The 3,642-nt window shown below is 40.5% G+C and overlaps 1 long non-coding RNA gene across 1 annotated transcript; it reads left to right on the top strand.

Moving 5' to 3' along the window:
- The first annotated feature begins 2,608 nt into the window (after nt 1-2,608).
- Nucleotides 2,609-3,377, top strand: LOC115589741 (uncharacterized). The gene is made up of 3 exons (XR_003985587.1): nt 2,609-2,725; nt 2,807-2,873; nt 3,043-3,377. It is a non-coding gene; the product is annotated as an uncharacterized LOC115589741 (long non-coding RNA).
- Nucleotides 3,378-3,642: the final 265 nt, after the last annotated feature.

The following is a 3,642-nucleotide window of genomic DNA, read 5'->3' as shown; positions in this document are numbered from 1 at the left end:
TGTTTAGACGACATATCGACGGCTCACAGAGTAGGCTACTTCAATCTATGTCATTATTACGTTGTATAGACGACTTTTCAACGTCTCTACATGACGTCTATTTCACGTCTAATTGACGTCGATCAGGCAGGTTGATTCGACATCGACCAGAGGTGATGAAATTAAAGTTTTTCTGACGTCGTTCTCATGACCGACGTCATTTCGACGGCTAATAGACGGCATCATTTTACGCTGTTTCAAAGTCGAATAGATGACAGATGAATAGATGACATTTCAACCTTTGTCAAAATACACATGTTTTGCATTTATTGCAAAACATGTATATTCATTACTATTTTTCTAGTGGAGAATGATCAGGTGCTTAAAATTGGCTATGTCATTCTCTCCAGCTCTAGAGCCTCGGCATTCTCTGGCAGAAATGTGTTTAGTTTGACAGCCATACTTATATACTGTAATCAATGCGTCCTGTGGGTGCAAAGTTAAATGTGTACGTTTATTCAAAACCATACAACACTTAAGTTTATTATGATGAGATTTCAACCACTAATAGCAGTGATGTTGTTTTGGATGTTATTTACACCGCTGTTCTTGTTTGTGCGACAGAGTACATAACAATGTGCATGGGTTACAGGGTTTCTGCCGGGGTCATCCAAATAAATTTAAAAATGTTAAACACAACTTCCGGTATGACCGCGAGCTAGTAAGTCACGCTCAACCCCGCTCCGCTAAAAATCCTAAAAACTCCTGATATAAAATATAGAACTGTACCTATAAAGGGTAGGCGACCCTTGGCGTTGAAACGTGACCCTCTAAAACGTGTTTTACAAAACACTGAATTACTTCTGAACCGTTAACGGTAGGTATAGGGTCTGTGTAATCACGTAACTTATACGGGAACAGACGCCAAACTGAGCCTACCATAGATGCTAAACTGAACCTAGCATCGAGCAGTGCAGCTCTATCACACAGCCACCTGTCAGATTGACAGAGAAGTACGTGTCCACGCAGAAATAACACCTTTTATGGCTCAAAGTGTGTGAATATTCTTATTCCAACTCATTAAATATATCAAAATGTAAAGAAAAAAAGTCATATAGTGTCTCAAAACATCATATTTATTTACGTTAGTGTCTCAAAATAGATGTAGGAGCCACATTTAAGTTTTTATGTTTTGCCTGACTTGCTTTCCTTTTTGGGTGTGCAGGTGCTACCTTTTAAAAGGGCTGCTGGTAGAGCGGGACAGGGAGAAACCGGGTCTGCGCCTGTGAAACCTGCTTTAAAACCCTTGTGCATTTTGTTTTGCATTTTGTTTTATTTACATAAAGTACTGGCAACAGTGAAAAGTCAAACTCTCTCTCGTTGGATGTTTTTGGACAAAAGCTGCAAGTCTGGCACTGCATCACCCGCATTCTCCAGGTGGTACAAACACAGAGGAAAATAGGACATAACGGGTTAAAGGAAAAACTCAAACTGTTTTCGCCACTACAATGGAGCTCGACTGGATCTTTATGTAATGGAGTTAAGGAGTGTGATTCCACTTGCCATAAAAACTCATCACACAACACAGAAACTTGTTTGTCCTATGGTTATTAAATGCAGCACCCCTGTGGCTTAGGGTTGTTCACCCCGAGGGGTAGCAGCAGTTGGACCTCGCTGTCTCCCTGACGTGTATGTGTGTGTGAGAAGAAACTGGGACTGACTGTATTATTAATTCCTCTGCCAGGCCAATGTCCAGAATAAACGGCGAGATTTCCAACTGTTAAGGTCTTCTTCGTCTATTAAACTACACAACGCAATGATAGAGTACAACACCGCTACATTTACATTGACTGAAGACTGTAGAAGGGTCATACTTTGTGCCATCTTCTTCAAATTTGAAACAAGTGTTCACTGATAGTGTGGCTACAGCCTCATAATGTCACTGACATGCTCAGATGAAGCCACAAGCAGTTATTCATCCTGAAACACATTTTTTATTTTAGGCGTACTAAAATGTTTACATTTTTGTTGACTTCAGAGGCCCATTACTCTATCATTAAAACTACATTTTAATTTTGACATGTCGCTTTAGGCGTGTTTGCTTCAAAATGAAGCTAGGGCTGAAGAGATTAATCAATGTCACTATCTCTCTACATATAAAAGGAATCTATTTGTGTGTCTCTGTCCCTCGCATAGGCCTGTTTTGATAACTATTTGTCCAATTTACCTCACTTTACAGGTTTATTATGAGAGGTTTTCTATCGAGAAATACAGAGGGGCACACCAGGTGAGATACGCACACCAGGTGAGATACGCACACTCATACTGGGGGGGGATTCATTCTATTGGAGTAAATGTATTACGAAACTGTGGCACATGTTTGAAATGAAATGGAATTGTCCTTTAAAATAAACCTCTAATGTGCTATTGTGCTCCCTATGTGAACAACCAGGCACCTGTGCGAAAGATGTTATGTTTTTTGGACCACACTAGTATTGTCTCAGGTAAAGCATTTGTGTTCTGTCATTACAGATAACCTTGTTGTCCAGAGTCGGTGTAAGTGGCCACCAGGTGTCTTTGTACCTGCGCTATTTCCATGCATGTTCCGGGGTGTCTTCATGCGCCCCGGAAACAGTATAGGGGTTACTGGCATTGTCACACGCTACTTTTGTCACACAAAACACGTCAAGCTTTGCCATGGGTAGCCACCAGGTTTTGGAGTAATCGAAAGGAATGAAGGAATATGGTATGTAAACTAAGCGTGTTTAGTCACGATGCTATTGTTTATGTAAGCATGACTTTAACTGCAGTGTTTGTTTACTGCCAGAAGAGATATGAGTCGGAGCCGGTACGAGTCAGAGTGCAAAGTTTACGCCCTTGGTAGGCGAACTGAGGTAAATGCTTGGTGTGTTTTGTATGTGGATGTAAGTGGAGGAATGAACAATTAATTGCTGTGTTAATGTATATGAATGTGGAAGACGATCGGGAGTTTAAATTGAACTCGTTGTGCAGTATACTTTTGTATGTGCAATTTTTAATGAAACCTTTCGTGTGTGTTTTTAGTTTCACGGTGCCAGAAGATAAATAAAAAAATTGCACCAGTCGAGCTCCAGCCTATTCGTTATTGAATGCCAAGGGACCGAAACAGTGAAACTCACCGCTTATGGAGTCAGCGAGCCATGACGCTGCATCGGTGCGACGCAAGTTTATCGTGCGCTGGAGAAAGTGAAATGACGCTGAACTGAGAAACGGACAGCATCACAAACCAGTGGCTTCATCGTGCTTTGGCGACAGTGAGAAACTCTGATTGAGGTTGTTGGAGAGAGGGGTAAAGTCACTCACAGACTGAACTGTTTATGCCACCTGCTCCCTTTTTGTTCTTAATGGACATTTAAAATTTAAATGCTCAAAGCCCAATTAAATGATAAATCGGCTATTCGTGAATGTGTGATGGTTTCCTGGTTAAATGTCTGAACCTAAGTTCTTGACCAAACATTAAAGGCTGCAGCTAATGTTAATAAGATTGATTCTAGAAACCAAGGTCTTTAAAAAGGGACTTTTTCTGATGATACATTCTATACAGTTTTTTGTTATGGGACTGTTTATGAATTTTGATGCTGAGGTGTAAATGCCTAACATGATTGATGGTTTAAAGCATTTAAA

This window comes from Sparus aurata, chromosome 10 (assembly GCF_900880675.1).
Source record: "Sparus aurata chromosome 10, fSpaAur1.1, whole genome shotgun sequence".
In the NCBI taxonomy this organism is placed as follows: domain Eukaryota; kingdom Metazoa; phylum Chordata; class Actinopteri; order Spariformes; family Sparidae; genus Sparus; species Sparus aurata.
The sequence above is the reverse complement of the archived record's forward strand: the minus strand, read 5'-3'. Positions and strand labels throughout refer to the sequence as shown.